The sequence below is a fragment of the Bombina bombina genome, chromosome 5, assembly GCF_027579735.1.
Source record: "Bombina bombina isolate aBomBom1 chromosome 5, aBomBom1.pri, whole genome shotgun sequence".
Classification (NCBI taxonomy): Eukaryota; Metazoa; Chordata; class Amphibia; order Anura; family Bombinatoridae; genus Bombina; species Bombina bombina.
The window spans coordinates 337,703,209-337,720,188 of NC_069503.1; the positions used below are offsets into that span (position 1 = coordinate 337,703,209).

At 37.9% G+C, this 16,980-nt stretch overlaps 1 protein-coding gene across 2 annotated transcripts in view; it reads right to left on the reverse strand.

The window, feature by feature from the left end:
• MACC1 (MET transcriptional regulator MACC1) overlaps positions 1–16,980 on the reverse strand; it is a 104,833-nt gene that overhangs the window by 74,802 nt on the left and 13,051 nt on the right. The window contains exon 1 of one of the 2 annotated variants that reach the window (XM_053714132.1): positions 2,973–3,098. The exons of the other annotated variant lie outside the window; for it this stretch is intronic. The gene's annotated coding sequence lies outside the window, so the exon portion shown is untranslated. Of the gene's footprint in view, positions 1–2,972; positions 3,099–16,980 lie in introns of those variants that run through there. 2 annotated transcript variants of the gene reach the window in all.

The following is a 16,980-nucleotide window of genomic DNA, read 5'->3' on the forward strand; positions in this document are numbered from 1 at the left end:
CAAGGTAGGAATCTCCAGCTACTTTATCAGTGTCTCTGAACCACCTCCGGTATGCCTCCGGTGTAACCGCATACCTGGAGAGCATAGCCTTTTTTACAGTATTATAATCCCCGACTTCCTCATCTGGAATGGCCCGAAAAGCCTCACTGGCCTGGCCGGATAATTTTCCAGATAATATCGTGACCCAGTGCTCTGCGGGTACCTTGTGTAGTGCACATTGCCTCTCAAAATCCGCAAGGTACCCATCAATCTCTCCTTCTGTTTCCAGGAAGTTTTTAAAAGCTGCAAAATGTACTTTTCCCTTTTCCACTGGGGTTGCTGTGACTTGGGCTGCTGCAGCGCTGCTTTGGCGAAGTAGGTTGGCCTCCACAGCGGCTATGACCCGGTCGATAATTTCCGCAGATGGGTTGGGGCCATAATGTGCCAGTCTTATTTTAACCGCCCGATCAAAGCTTGCTTCTTCGGGGGTTCTGTCTGATATGCTGGGCCCATTGGTTCCTTCTGTCCCTGGTACGCTTTCCATCTTAGTCAGTATTGTAATAATCCCCCTCTTCCTGAGGTTACTGGCTTGTGTAGTTGCTCTTCTGGGCGATAAGGTTCATTCCGTCGCTTGCCACCAATTGTTACGGTACCAACAGGATACCAAGGGTTAACACCAGATGAACAATGTCCTGCATAGGGAATCAGCAATTAACAACCCTAATCAGTTTCCCACTCAACATGAGACCAGGCTCCACATCAGGTTTAAAACAGAATGTCCTTTATTAAGGGCCATATGCCCAGTATATATGCAGGTCTATCCCCAGATGGGGGGTTGAAAGAATGTTGTACATTAGATGGAGGGAACACGCCCTTTGACATGATACAATAGAATACCTTGCTCAAGCTGATAACAACTTAAACACAAGACACACACTTGGCTTTTCTTATCACTGAGGCGTCTGCTCTCTAGATGTGATTAAACAATGGAATGTTTATTACTTAAACGTAATTATAGCACACAATAGCTGAGGCCAGCAAACCTGTCTTTTAGAAAACAGCTTCTCAAAGCTACATAAGGTCAATTCTTTTAGTTCTGACCACAGGGTCTGTCACATACACCTATGTCACTTCCGGGTATACAAAATTTATGGAAAATCTTTAACATCGTACTAAAATTTTATAAATTTGCATAATATGTGTAGAAAGTTACATAGACATCCCTCCCTGTACTGCCTACTTTAAAGAGATGAGAATATAAGAAAACATAATGCATGGTGCTGAAATGTGGTGCAAATAATGTTTACCATTTGAGACGTAAATACACAGCACGCTTAGCTTGTTCGGTTTCACTGTCATATTAGATAAAGTGTAGCTGTTTCTTTCACAGCTAAAACAAGCATAATAATACACTAATCTTCCTAGTAATATGCCCTCACACAATTAAGATTAGGGTTTAATACGGTTTAACCATGGCTATTTATTTGGCCGGTCAGTACACAAAACACATCACTGCCTTAGTATTGTTCACAAGCTTGGCTATAGTGTACCTGTCATTGTGACTACTTTTGGCTGTCTAACTTCATACTGATGGTGCATCATCGGACATAAGCCCCATCGTTATGTGCAATTTTTAGCCCAAATGTGACCTATCAAAAAAAGCTCTTCCAAATTTACTCATGTTATTTCACCCCCACTGTGTTATACGCAGGCATTGTATAATCATGCCAGAAAATATGTATATAGCAAGCAACCTATGTACAATGTTACCCTAGATTCCTAAAATCATCTACACTTAAAAATAAGTAATTGCAGGTGCTGTGCTGCACATCATCCTGTAGGTAATTATGTTTTGAAGTGATAAGGAGCACTATATACTTGAGTATTGCACACACTGTTGTTATTCTGATGAAGGAGAGTTGATTTCCGAAAACGTTCAATAAATTGAGTTTATTTTGTGAAAGTATATATTGCATCCAGGCAAATGGCTTCCGGTGGGTTGATCTGAAGATTGAATTGAGGTGTATGTGTATATATATATATATATATATATATATATATATATATATATATATATATATATATATATATATATATATATATATATATATATATATATATATATATATATTCAAATTTTAACTGCATGTAAGACTGTAAATACTGTAATGTAACTACTATAAAAAAAGAATATGCACAGATACTGATCTAAAAATCCAATATAAAAGCTTTTAAAAACTTACTAAGAAGCTCCCAGTTTAGCACTGTTGAGGAGATTAGCTAGAACACCCAGTGAAATGGGCTGGGAAAACATGACAGCAGACACTCCCCCTCCCCCGCATTTGAAAAGTCAGATTATACAAACAGGAGCTGCAGGAATCTGTAGACATTAGTATATGTCTAAAACTTTGGTGCTTGGATAGAAGTCTGAAAATCAGTACAATGTTATTCAAAAATAAGCTAAACTATACATTGTTACAAAAACACTCCCAAATGGGCTATATAAATGGATCATCTACAAAACATTTATGCAAAGAAAAAACTAGGGTACAATGTCCATTTAAAGCATCTGGAACTTTTTTAGCATTATACTTTTAATGGATATCCAAAAGAGTAGGCATGATGAAGAAGGTGGCCATTTAAAACGTTACGTCTCTTTTCAGAGCCAGATTTCTTCTTGTGAAAGTGCAATACACTAACATCTGGATTTACACAGATCTTAGTGTGTTGCACTTTCACAAGAAGAAACCTAGCCTTGGAAAGCAGGGCCAACCTTAGCATTTGTGGGGCCCTGGGCAAGATAAATTTGTGGGGGCCCTCTCAGCTCACAGTGCCATTGTACCCCTTCCCTGTATATAGGTATACAGTACACCAGTGCCTATATTTAGTGATACCTATATAAAGAATAACACAAAATATTAGACCTCCTGATACCATAAACACTTCTCATAAGCTAAATAAAACATATACACTGAACCATCTCATAACCTCACCTTTATATTGCGGGGCCCCAAAGAGCGGCCCTTTGTGGATTCACCTTTTGCCCTGCCCAAAAGAGACAAATGCTGTGAGTGTCCGCCTTCTCCCACATTAGGATCATCATACATGATTCGAATGCACATGTCTACAAAAGAGTTCCATTAACTTGTATTGTTGTGTTATGCGTTGCGATTGAGCCCAATCCAAAATACTGCTGTAAAATGTAGTTCTTTTTTAAAACTGATGTTAATATTTATCCCTTTACTAGTTTGCATAACACACATGAACATGCTATGGAAATAAAAGATTTAAGTTATATTTAGACAACACTTAGAAAAACAAGGCTTATCATGTAAAAAAGGTTTTGTGGTATATAGGGACTTTTAAGGTGTCATAGCTGTGTGTGTGAATGTTTATGTGTATATGTATGTATTACATACATGGAAAGTATTTTATTGTTTAGTATAGCACAGAACTAAATTAAGAAGGCAATAACTTTCATGCCATTGGCTTAGAAATCAAATTATATTCAACATGGGATTTAGCGCAACCACTCTATTCAACATCCAGGTGTTAGTTTGGACTTTGGACTTGTAATATGAGCACAAATTAGAAGAGCTATTGGTAAAAAAAAATAGAGCTAATATTTTTGCGCCCCACTTGTAATCTACACCTATGTGTTTAACACCTGAAAAGGGGTTAAAACATTTTAAAGTCTGGCCCCAAAAGCATTGCTGCTTCAGAGTCAGCCAATCAGGAGTTGAAACTGTTGCTGTTAATCACTGGTTTCCACAATGGTAGCTGCATACTTGCAGCACACAAGTAAAAGTTGTTTGATTAACCCTTTTCAATGCTGATGTAATGCTGGTTGTTTATTGGCATCACACTTATCTCTATGGTTAATTGCACATATGCCATCTATTAGCATATCTATACACTAGTAAAAGGAATCAGTCAACATATAGACCTTCAACCTGTGATGTAATTGATGTAAACAACCTGTGATGTAAACCATTGAAAAAAAATGTGTTTGCCTTTAATCATGCTTATTTTTTTGGATTAAAAAAAAATCAAGAGATTAACAATGCAAAGGGACATTAAACACTAAGGGCTTGATTACAAATTGAGCGGTAATTACCACTCCCGCTCGCATGCTAACTCCGCTCAACTTCTGGTCTTTGCGTGCCTCAGGTAGCGCAGGTATTACAAGTTGAAAGTAAATGCTTTTTGCTTGTCTGATAACCCGACATGCGCAAAGAGCAGAAGTTAGAATATCATGACCGTGTTAAAGTACTCCCCATAGACACCCATATTCTCGAGCTAAGATAGTCATAAGTCCCCTACTCTATTAACCCCTAACCCACTACATAGCCAACTACAAAGTCTCCACTACACCATTAACCCCTAAACTGCCACATAGCCCACCGCAAAGTCCCCACTACTCTATTAACCCCTAAACCGCCACACCACATATGACAAACTACCCAACTACACTATTAACCCCTAAACCACAACACCCCATATCGCAAACTACCTCACTATCCTAATAACCCTTAAACAGCCAAAACCCTATTGATAAATACCCACTAACATCGAAACACCCTAACCAGCTAACCCCCTAACCTAACACCCTCTAAGTTATCCCCCCAAAAAACTAAACTATCACACACACAAAAACTACCATTACAGAAAAAAAAACCCAGTTAAAAAACACCCCTAAATAAAAAAAACTATACTAACACTAAACTATAGAAATAGCCCTTTAAATGGCTTTCCGTAGGGCATTGCCCTAAACTGATTTAGCGCTTTTTCAGACAAAAAAACAACAAAACACTACACCATTCCCCTGAAAAAATGACTCAAAAAAAGTCCTAATCTAAAAATTGCCCTAAAAATAAAAATAAAAACACCCAATTTTTTTTATCACTATACCCCAAAGATGCTACTCACCAAAGTTGGGGGCTTACTTATAGAAAGGTGTAGCATTTTTTTTTTTTTTAAAAGAGCTAAATTACTTTAGCGCAATGCCCTACAAAAAGCAATTTTAAGGGCTATTGCTATAGTAACTATTGCTATTGAAATTGCAAGGGATTTTTGTTCTGTTGCTATAAATCAACATATCAGCCTTAACATTTTTAAAAACAAAGTAACAACCTTTTTACTGCAATTATTTTTCAATATTAAAACTCTACCCACCATTTCCGTATTTGGAGGAGCCAATCAGGGCTTTATTCTGCAGACAACAAGACTAGCTGCAGTCATAAAGTTAGTATAAAGTTGTTATCTGCTAAAGTCAATTATAAACAGATTTACAACAGAGTTAGGCTTGAAAAGTCAGCAGGGTACTTTTCATGGCCTGCATATTAGAAATTGCTCAATTTTGCAAAATGACTAATTAAAATATATTGCAAAGTTGTCTTTTTATACATAACTAAATATTTAAAAGAAAACTCTCAAGGTGTTTACGTCCCTTTAAAGCCAGTGAGGGAAAAGACATAGCAGGAATATACTTGAGAAAACTACAGTGTACTTTTTCTGTTCTGAGAATTAGGAAAGCCACAATTTTCAGAACTAAATTCCATAAAGAGAGGGGAACAATAATAATGAAAGTATATTTTTAAAGTTGTTTTACTACACATAACTAAACCTTATATATTGAAATAACAAGGGTTTTGCTGTCCCTTTAAGTAACATACTGTTTATAATGACACAATTTAGAATATATTTCATTGCAACACCTAATTTTATTAAATGTTTTTGTTAATTGGGGCCGGCTTTCTATGAAGTAGCTTTTGTTTTTGGTTCGGTTGTTGCCTGAATGCCAGAAAAACAGGTTGGAGGAAAATGTTTTAATTGTGGCATCCTCTGAGTTGTGGATGTAAATCTTGTTCCATCTAAAGCAAAATAAATGTGGTAACTAGGGAAATGCATTCTTTCTGTTTCTGTTTGTTTTGTTACAGTGTGGTATTTCCAGGGCAGATTTTTTTTTTTAAAACACACAGGGCTAGATTACAAGTGGAGCACAAACAATTTTGTGAGGGTTTTCCCTATCGTTTGCACTCCATTTCAATTGCGCTCATATTACAAGTTGAGCAAAATCGCTATTGCGCTAGCACAATTGGAATTTACGCTAGAATGCTCAGAGCTGTGGTTAACGGTTTTCCGAAAATAAAAAGTGTCACAAAACACATCAAAAATAGATTACAGAGTACAGTTACACTCATAATAATACAATCTAATAAAAAGGATAATTAAAAAAATAATGCACACATAAGTTACAACAGCTCAGATAGGGAAAAAAACCCTGCCAAATGATTTTAACATTGAGATACATATCTGAACATTTATATGTACTGTATGTATAGTTATGTGTGTATATATGTATAAATATGTATTTATATGTGTATATATCTATTTACAGACATACAGTATATAAACATATAAAAACATTAATATGTACACATACAGTTGTGCTCATAAGTTTACATACCCTGGCAGAATTTATGATTTCTTGGCCATTTTTTAGAGAATATGAATGATAACACAAAAACTTTTCTTTCACTCATGGTCAGTGTTTGGCTGAAGCCATTTATTATCAATCAACTGTGTTTACTCTTTCTAAATCATAATGACAACAGCAACTACCCAAATGACCCTGATCAAAAGTTTACATACCCTGGTGATTTTGGTCGGATAACATGCACACAAGTTGACACAAAGGGGTTTGAATGGCTATTAAAGGTAACCATCCTCACCTGTGATCTGTTTGCTTGTAATTAGTGTGTGTATAAAAGGTCAATGAGTTTCTGGACTCCTGACAGACCCTTGCATCTTTCAACCAGTGCTGCACTGACGTTTTTGGATTCTGAGTCGTGGGGAAAGCAAAAGAATTGTCAAAGGATCTGCGGGAAAAGGTAGTTGAACTGTATAAAACAGGAAAGGGATATAAAAAGATATCCAAGGAATTGAGAATGCAAATCAGCAGTGTTCAAACTCTAATCAAGAAGTGGAAAATGAGGGGTTCTGTTTGATAACATGCTGCATTCATCTTGCCATCAATTCTGACCAAATGTCCTGTGTCTTTGTAGCTCACACATTCCTAAAACATCAACCTCCGTGTTTCACAGTAGGAATGGTGTACCTTTCATCATAGGCATTGTTGACTCCTCTCCAAATGTAGCATTTATGGTTGTGGCCAAAAAGCTCAATTTTGGTCTCATCACTCCAAATGACTTTGTGCCAGAAGGTTTGAGGCTTCTCTCTGTGCTGTTTGGCGTATTGTAAGCAGGATACTTTGTGGCATTTGTGTAGTAATGGCTTTCTTCTGGCGTCTTGACCATGCAGCCCATCTTTCTTCAAGTGCCTCCTTATTGTGCATCTTGAAACAGCCACACCACAGAGAGAGTCCTGTATTTCACCTGAAATTCTTTGTGGGTTTGTCTTTGCATCCGAAACAATTTTCCTGGCAATTTTAGTTGGTCTACCTGACCGTGGTTTGTTTTCAACAGAACCCATCATTTTCCACTTCTTGATTAGTGTTTGAACACTGCTGATTGGCATTCTCAATTCCTTGGATATCTTTTTATATCTCTTTCCTGTTTTATACAGTTCAACTACATTTTCCTGCAGATCCTTTGACAATTCTTTTGTTTTACCCATGACTCAGAATCCAGAATCATCAGTGCAGCACTGGATGAAAGATGCAAGGGTCTGTCAGGAGTCCAGAAACTCATTGACCTTTTAATACACACACACTAATTACAAGCAAACAGATCACAGGTGAGGATGGTTACCTTTGATAGCCATTCAAATCCCTTTGTGTCAACTTGTGTGCATGCTATCAGGCCAAAATCACCAGGGTATGTAAACTTTTGATCAGGGTCATTTGGGTAGTTTCTGTAGTCATTATGATTGAAAAAGAGAAAACACAGTTGATTGATAATAAATGGCTTCAGCCAAAGACTAACCATGAGTGAAAGACAAGTTTTTGTGTTATCATTCATATTCTCTGAAAAATGGCCAAGAAATCATAAATTCTGCCAGGGTATGTAAACTTATCAGCAAAACTGTATATAAACATACAGTATATATATATATGCATTGGAGTCTTTTTTTCCGTTAAGTAGATGAAAACATGTAAAAGCATATTTATATTTAATACATGTGTTTACTGAAAATATTTCACATTCCAATGTTCTGTACATAGCAGAATATGTTTTACATTTTCTAAATAGATAACCCTATATACTTCTGTATGTATGTATGTATGTATGTATGTATGTATGTATGTATGTATGTATGTATGTATGTATGTATGTATGTATGTATGTATATATATATATATATATATATATATATATATATATATATATATATAATATAAATATCTCTATCTATATATTTGTTTAAAAAAACCATCAGATATATGTAGAACATATTTCGTTACGTAAATAAAATTGGACAATAAAATATTCATATTTTCATGTTGGGTTAGCGCCATTGTGAATATATTATGTTGTTTGCTCAATAGCGGGGGCGTTAGTTTTTTTTTTCTTTCAACATTCAAACAAATGCACTAACAAAGAAAATGAATAAATACTAACAAAATTGGTTAGTATACATTTATTTAAACAACAAAACTTCTGGTGTTGACTGTCCCTTTAAAGGGGCAGTCAACACCAAAACATTTTTTGTTTTAAAATATAGATAATCTCTTAATTACCCATTGCCCAGTTTTGCATAACCAACACAGTTATAATAGTACACGTTTTACCTTTGTGATTACCTTGTATCTAAGCCTCTGCAGTCTGCCCCCTTATTTCAGTTCATTTGACAGACTTGCATTTTAGCCAATCAGTGCTTACTCCTAGGTAAATTCACGTGCATGAGCTCAATGTTATCTACATGAAATACATGAACTAACACCCTCTAGTGGTGAAAAACTGCAGAGGCGGCCTTCAAGGTCTAAGAAATTAGCATATGAACCTCTTAGGTTTAGCTTTCAGCTAAGAATAAAAAGAGAACAAAGCAAAATTGGTGATAAAAGTAAATTGGAAAGTTGTTTAAAATGAAATGCCCTATCTGAATCATGAAAGTTTATTTTGGACTTGACTGTCCCTTTAATGATGTCATTGATGATATAATCAAAGTCTTTTGGTGGAGAGTTTAAGTGAGGAATTTCATGGCTTTTGTATACATGAATACATATATAAAATATATATAAACCAATAAGTAAGTAATAAATAAATAGACAGAGATGGAAAATAATTGCTCGATTGAAAGACAGACAGATCACAGACAAACAGGAAGATAGATAGATAGCCTGCTATAATCTCTAATAGTTATGTATAGCACTCAGACTAGTCTTAACTGAAGGTAGCATGCTAATGCAAATTGGGGTATAATGTGTAGAATTCAAGTAGAGTTTAAAAGGAAAAAAAGCATAGATAATCAAAGCCTCTAACGTGATAAAGCTTTTATGGTTGTACTAATGCTTGAACAGAACCACATGTTTAACACCAACAAATGGGGATAAACACATAGTTAAAGTCAACTCCAAACTGGCAGTGCATTACTACTTAACAGCTGCACATGGTGGCTGAGCCAATCAGTGGCGGCATGTGTGTGCTGTTAGTAGCTATCAATCTAGCTCATGATTTACAGTGTATTGTTGCTCCACACCTGACTTTAAAAGGGACAGTAAACATCTAATTGCAAGATGTTTTGCAATCTTGCACTGAATTAACACACAAAATTAGTTTGAAATGTTATGAATACATTAAAGGGCCATCATAGTAGAAGCAGAGCATATCATTTTAAAACTAGCAACCCTGCACCTCCAGGTGTTTAACCCAAACAAAGGGTTTAAACACATAGTAGAAGCCCCACTCAGGACACGCAGTCTCATGCAAAAACTGCTGCTGATCCAATAAGTAGCACTAGTTACGCATCTGGGTCATGTGACTGGAGCTGCAGGTCCCGAGTGGTACTTCTACTTTGTGTTTATTTCCCTGAGTCTCTTCCTCTCTTCATTGCACCATCCACAACAATAGTGGGCATCTGGGAAGCGTCCCCTTTATAACTGTTTTCTGGAGATGCCACTGATCATAATATATACAAACTTTTTTTCAAAAAGAATGTAAATAAAAACATGGGCCAGGAGTTCACACAAAAAAGAAGTTAAAGAATAGATCATGTGTGAAATGTTAATTGCTATTTTAACACTGGTATGGAATTGTGTGGTGCAGGAATCTTTACAACATGGCTTCCTTAAAGTGAAGCATTTAGTCTAAATGTCAGTTAGCCCTGAGGCTTATGACGTTTATCAAAGCATTTAGCAGAGTGGATTACCTTTGTCAACAGGATTTAAATAATTAATTAACCTTACTTAGAAATATATTGCATCTTCAGAGGAAACATCTTGTAACTGTGCCATGACAACAGTGGGACTAATAGTAGAAACGGCTTAACTGGTATTTTTTTTTTTTTTTTTTATGAAAATGCACAAATAGTTCAGGATTTATAATGTAATATTCCCTCTGAACAAAGAAAAAAAATGTAGGTTTGCTCTTATAAAGATTTTCTGCCATTTGTTTAACAGGGACCTGCCCAGTAACAGTTTTTAAAAATAAATGTATTTATATATACACACACATCAATATGTAAAAAAGGTATAAAGCATTGGAGGGTCAGCTTGAAGGAGAAGTGTCCCAGAGTGTAGACCTGGAACAGCTCTATGAACAGGAATGCCAAGTGACCAGTATTTTTATTGGTTGTCTAATGAAATATATGGGATAAAAACAGACAGGGACATAAAAACCAAATGACATTTTAGATCAGGTTCTGGCAACTTTTATGATTGATGTGGCAAAGTAATACTCTGTGCCCATGTGTGCCAGCATTATTTTTTGTGTAAAGTTTGAAAATAAAGAATACATATACAATAATTATAAGAAAAATAATATTAATAAAGACTGAACGTTATATTGGACTCCCAGCTCTGCAGCCATTATGTTAGTCACATATCCATATAGATCAGACCCATGGCCCTACAGCCCCTCAGTCACCCTCCAGCCGTATCGAACCCAAGTCTTATTCACCTAGCCTAAAATTCCTTTGTCAACCTCCAACCTTAATTTTCAGAATACCTCCCTGTCATGAGATGCAGGACACAGCATAGAAGGTACAACACTATTTTATTACAGAGCATAGATTTACACAGCTTGTACAACACATCTAACTTAGTAACAGCGACATAGACAATAACAGCTATAAGCCACGCCCCCATCCGGTGACATTACCTCCCACTCTCATCACATCTTCCCTTTTTTCAAAGGACAAAGCATACATCAAGGTATACAAGAAGCATACAAAAATAATTTTGTTTAGTGTATAACAAATAACAAGTTAAAGAAAATATATATATATGAACAACAAGAAATACAATCCTGACTTGAAAGTTTCACCACTCTTCCACTTGACATCATTTTACATGAACTGTCCTCTGATACAGAAGAAGATGATTGAGAGTCTGCTTGAAGCAAAGAAGTATCCCCGCTGTGATCTTGCTAAGCGGAAGGGACCCCTCTTTAAACGGGATCCCTCGGGCGGTGGCTCTGAGGCATCCGGTCCCAAACTCTCAGGTACTGGCTGAAGATGTCTTCTATTTTGACGTTTGACTGTCCCTCCATCAGTAAGGACTAGATAAGACCTTGGTTCTGGAGAGCGTCCAATTACCGGAGTAGGCGTCTTCCATTTTTTCTTATCATCCAGTTTAACTCTGACACTTTGCCCCACATTCAGCTCCTGCAAGGGCCTCACAGAGTGTTTTCTGTCGTAGAAGAATCAATAACCCCTCTTAGCCTCTTCATTCCTCCTAAGGACCTTGCCCTAAGGAACAGAGCTAGTTGGCTGGAAGACACCCACAGAGGGTAAAGTGGTGCAAATCTGACATCCTAGCATCAGCTGTGCTGGGCTAAAACCTGTGGTTTGGATGGGAGTTGCCCTATAGGCCAAGAGAGCTAGGAATGGCTCAGATTGCTTCAAAATGATCTTTGTTGTTTGAATTGCCCTTTCAGCCATTCCCGTGGCCTGCGGGTAATGTGGACTTGACATAGAATGGACAAAATCATATTTACTGCTGAAATAACTGAACTCCATGGAAGCAAACTGCATTCCGTTATCACTCACTAACTCCATTGGTATGCCCCACTGGGCGAACAAGCTCTTGAGACTAGAGATAATGGCTTGACTGGTGATCTCATTCAAGGGTGCAATCTCCAAATACTTGGAATAGTAGTCAATCACGACTAGGTACTTTTTTGCATGCAATTCGCAGAAATCAGCAGCTATTTTCTTCCATGGGCCTGCAGGCAGCAGAGTAGAAATCAAGGGCTCCCTTCTCTGAGTAGGCCGGCATTCCCGGCAAAGGCAAATCCTGCTTAACATCTCCTGCCGCATGCCAACAGGAATAACAATGCAGTCCCGGAACAGCATCAACCCATCCAGCTCCGTGTCCAGCTCCGTGAGCTGCGACTTCTCTGACTGGTAAGAACTTAAAGATATCCAGGCTGCTTCTTGAAGATCTGTATCTAAACATGTCTCCTTTCTTATTTGCTCTAGCTTCCCTGACAAAATAGATTTGGATGCCAGAACTGAATCCACATACACTTTCACATCTGATTCCATTGAAGATTATTCAGTAGAAGCCAGCGGGAGCCTGGAAAGTGTATCTGCCCCTACAAGTTGAACATGCACTTCCTGAATGTTGAACCTGAGCAGCCTCATCAGAAGTCTCTGGCATCTTAGAGGTGTTTTGTCAATATCAAAGGAGTTGATTAGAGGGACTAGCAGTTAATGCTGGAAGCACACACAGGCCCAAACTGCAGCCAGACACTCTTTTTCAATTTGGGCGTATTTCAACTCAGCAGCCATCAGTGTATGGCAACAGTAGGTGATGGTCTGTAGTTTGTTCTCATTCAGCTGCAGGAGGGCGGCCCCTAGCCCATAACTGCTCGCATCAGCGCTAACCACAGTCTTTATTAGAAGGGTCGTAGAACCCTAACACTGGGGCAGACCCCATCAAGGACTTGACCTGTACAAAAGCTTCTTCCTGTGAAGGACCCCAGACCCAGGCAACATCTTTTGTCAACAACTCTGTGATAGGGTGTAGTACTGTGGATAAATCTGGAAGTAACCTGCCCACATAATTCACAAGGCCCAATATCTGTGTACATCAGAAGGACTTTTCATCTGTTCAATAGCAAGGATTTTATCAGGGTCCAGCTTGATGCCATCTCTATTGATGATATGCCCAAAGTAACATAACTCAGATTTTCTAAAATGGCATTTCTCTTTATTTAATTTCAGCCCGGACTCTCTAATGGTCTGCAGCACACAGCTCAATCTGATCATGTTCTTCCAATGTAGACCCATACACTAAAATGTCATCCATGACGACTGCTGTGCCCTCGTGGTTCCTTAGGAGGGAACTAATTTCTCTTTGAAAGATTTCAGGAGCAGAGGATATCCCGAAGGGGAGTCTGCAGAAGCAAAACCGACCTACTGGTTTAATGAAGGTAGTCAGTTTGCGGCACTGTGGATCTAGAGGAATCTGCCAGAAGCCGCTGCAAGCATCCAGTGTAGAGAAAAACTTCTCCCCAACCAGTTTCAGAGTTATGTCTTATGAGCTATGTCAAGCATCAGCAGCACATCTCTCTTTCTCTTCAACCCCTCATTAAGCCTTTTCAAGTTAAGCAGATGAGTACCTTCCCATTTTTATTCGCAAAAGGCACAATGGGGGCACACCAGTCAGTTGCTTCAACAAACTCTACAATAACTCCCATATTCTTCATACGCAGAAGTTGTTTCTCCACTTGAGGCATGAGCGGGAATGGAATTTTACGAGGAGTGGTAATGCTGTATAGGACTGCATCACTTTTAAGTGATACGGACTGGGTTGCAATTCAGTAGACTCAATTCACCAAGCATGTCTTCCGAAATCTCATTCACTCTGGCGACAAGGCCCAAACCACAGGCTGCTTTCCTGCTCAATAGGTTGTTAACACACTGACCTCTAATTACATGTTCCCACATAGTGAATATCCTCTGCTTGTACTCACAACTGGCAAGAAATTTCTCCGCACAATCAATACGGCCACCAGGACTATGAACTTTCGTTGTAACTTTCGCCAGCTGAGGCTGTCGAGGCAGTTTTATGAATGCTGCAAGGGACATAACAGTGATGTCTGCTCCTGTGTCAATCTTGAAGGCAACCTTGGTCCCATTACAGTAATGGTAACCCGCCAATCTTCATCTGAACCAGACCGTTCAACAACAAACCCTACAAAGGACACTTCTTGACCCTCCTGGTCACTATCCACCTGCATCTCCTTAATGTATTCAGTTTTACACACCACTTCTAAAATGACCCATTCGGTTACACTTTCTACATCGTTTATCTTTAGCGGGGCATATGACATTCTAATCATGGGTACGGTTACATCGCGTGCAGCGATCCTGCTGCGCCCATCCATTTCTAGGCCTGTTGCCATTGGTCTACCGCTCACACTGTGCCTTTCACCTGCAGCTCTCCTGAACTGCTGCACTACATCCACAATACTCTCAGACCAGCACATTGCTTTTTCACCAGTTCACTCTGGCGGGCCATCCTAATAGCCCCATCTAATGTTAATTTAGCCTCCAACTGTAGCTTCAGTGAGACCTCAGCATCTGGAATTCCTATAACTATTCTGTCTCTGATTTGTTCTTCTTTAGCAACACCAAACTCGCAGAATTCAGCTCCTTCATACAGGCTGCGCACAAATGCAGGCAAGTACTTCTGACACCATGTCAAGAAATGCAGGACACAGCATAGAAGGTACAACACTATTTTATTGCAGAGCATAGAAGTATACAGCTTGTACAACACATCTAACTTAGTAACTGCGACATAGACAATAACGGCTAGAAGTCACGCCCCTATCCAGTGACGTCACCCCCCTCTCATCACACTCCCCAGTTGCAGTCTGTTGCTTTGGGTTCCCCAGCATGTAGTGTGTTGTTTCTCAAGTACTTGCAAGGGGAACAGACCTCATTAGCTTATCGAGCTATATTTACACAAAATCCTCCTTATATTTATCTCTCACTGCATATATAGTAAGACCAGGCCTTAGAGAGAACAATGGACATTTTAGTATTTCTCCATCCTACCCTCCACAGTGCTTGTTTCTACTAAAGGTCCTTGCATACATTGCTTTTCTATTGCCAGTACTTAAAGGGACACTCAATCAAAATTAAACTTTCATTGTTCAGATAGAGCATGCCATTTTAAACAACTTTCCAATTAATTTCATTAACAAAATGTGAACAGTCTTTTTATATTTAAACTTTTTGTGTCACCAGCTCCTACTGAGCATTTGCAAGAATAAGTGTGTATGCGTTTGTGAATGGCTGATGGCTGTCACATGGTACGTGTATGCATTTGTGAATAGCTGATGGCTGTCACATGGTACAGGGGGAGTGGAAAAAAACATAACATACAATTGTCAGAAAAAAAATCTACTACTCATTGGAAGTTCAGACTAAGTGCTATTGCATTGTCTTGTTATCTTGCATTTATTGATTATGCAAATCTACTGTGTTGACTGGTCCTTATAGTACTGAAATTTATAATTAAAACACAAAAAAAGAGACACAGATTAGGAGACGGGCTATTTAAGTGCCCCACCCGATGGTCAAACAGAGCCTTGAGAAATATCGGTTGAAACGCGTAGGCTGTTTGAACTATCTGGTGAGTACTTTTTTTCCCAGTACTATATGTATATACCTACAGGGTTGCACTATTTTGTGTTTTGTTGCTTTTTTCCATTTAGGTACCCATTTACATAGAATATTTTTTTGACATATCATCACTGAATTTTACCATCTATGAATTTTTGGGATATCAACTTTTCTCCATGAATTTTTTTTCTGTGTTACTAGGACTATTCTTTGAACTTTTAGTGCCGGCACAATACTATTTCATTTCCTGGTATACCAGAGGTACCCTAGATCATTTCATTGTATTTTATATGTGTTTTATGCAAATGTTTATGTATTAAAAATGTAATAAACCTTTATCTGACAGGATATACCATTTACCCTTATTTATAAGGGACTTCCCTTATTTGTGTTTTTAACTGTATCTTTTTTACACTCCGTTTGGCACAGGAGTGTTTTAGGGGTGTGTTGGTTTATTAGCAGGCTTTGAATCCTGGTACATTTCCCTTACTGACATTTATAATATAGTTGGCATACAACAGGCAAAAATACCTATTTCAAATGACAAATTAAAGGTAATGTATCAATTTCTAAATCATTTAAAACACTCCAGCAGGTACAATGTATAACTGGGAACATATTCAAGGTAGCTTATTTAGGGCCAGATTACAAAAGGGGGGGCTAAATATCGCTTTCACAAAAGCGATATTAGCGCTCCACTGAGTACTACCAGCGCACACTAATGTGCGCTGGTATTACAAGTTGAGCTCAATGCGAACACAAGCTTACATTCACATTGCTAGGAAACATTGCGCTCAAGAGAGCGTGCTTCCATAGGCTCTAATGGGAGACTTATTCTCATGCCGTCAGACACTGCATGAGAACTAGTGCAGCGAAGGGGGTAAGAAGCGCAGCAATGGACATCATTTTACAATATATATATATATATATATATATATATATATATATATATATATATATATATATGTATATATATGTATATATACATTTATATATGTATGTGTTAATATGTGTATATACACATATTAACACCTAAATATATATGTATATATTCATAAAAATATATATTTACAGGGAACACACAGTTCCCATAGACTGCAATGTAAAGGCACTTTTCAGTGCCTTTTTTTTATAACTCCCCACATCTTTCACTTTTAACTTCATATAACTGCTTTTTGCAGTTATTTTATTAAGAAATAACAGAAGCTACTATTGTTACTTTTCAATAAAATATATCACACT